Source organism: Volvox carteri (assembly GCF_000143455.1).
Source record: "Volvox carteri f. nagariensis unplaced genomic scaffold VOLCAscaffold_63, whole genome shotgun sequence".
NCBI classification, from domain to species: Eukaryota; Viridiplantae; Chlorophyta; class Chlorophyceae; order Chlamydomonadales; family Volvocaceae; genus Volvox; species Volvox carteri.
The window spans coordinates 738,032-739,033 of NW_003307606.1; positions in this window are offsets into that span (position 1 = coordinate 738,032).

Consider the following 1,002-nt stretch of genomic DNA (forward strand, 5'->3'; position numbering starts at 1 on the left):
CTACTTCTAGAGGTCCGGGCGGCCCTATTGAGGTCCCTGTTGCTGTTCGCCAACCTGATGCGCGAACGCCATTCTCAACTTTTGCCGCAGCACCTTTGTTGCATATGCCCACTGGGGCTGCCGAGAATGTTCGTTTAAGGCCACTTGGTCCTACTGGTGACGAACGTCTCCACTCCTTGCCTTCTTTGGCCCCTTTTGCTCTGCACAACCCGCTAAATACTCACATGAATCGTCCGGATGTTCCAATGGTGATACCAGAAACCCCGACGACAGATGCGGACCACCGTGCTGCGGCTGCGCGTGCGTTAGCGGTGGAAGCGGCTGCTGCTGCTGGGGCTGCGGTTGCGGCGGCAGCCGCAGCCGAGCCAGAGCCTTTGCCTTCGGTTCGGCCGATTTCTTCTGCCGACCTCCCTCGGGTTAGTTTACCGACTCCTGTTTTGCAGCTAGATGCCAAGCTTGATGCGAAGCAGACTGCTGCCCACGTCAAGGCGTTTATCCGCGACGTGTCTTTGTTTTTCGAAATCGTGCCCTGGGGTAGGGACCATCGGTCATGCTGCCTGTTTTTGTCGCAAGCGCTCCGTGGCGCTGCAAAAACGTGGTATGACGAGTGGTCTCTATCACAGCGCGAGCTTACTGCTCAGCTTGTTCTGGATAACCTGCGCACGCGTTTCGCTCCTCAAGTTATCTCTGTAGAACAAGAAGCACGACATAGGCTTTCTGACAAATCTTTTGCGATGCGCACTGGTGAAAGTGTACCAGCTTACCTTTCGCGTCTTGAGGCCGTTTTCCAGGACATACCCACGATCACTCCTAGTGAGCGTATGTTTTGGTTTTTCGAAGGCCTTTCTTCTTCCCTGCAGCCCCATTGCGCCACAGACGTCTATGGAAAGCCGTTTCCCTCTTACGACGCCCTGGTACAGCATGCTTTGGGCCAGGAAGTGCGCGCCCTGTCTGAACGAAAAGTCCGTTCTGCTCTTCGTTCGAATTCTGTTGTTTTGCAGG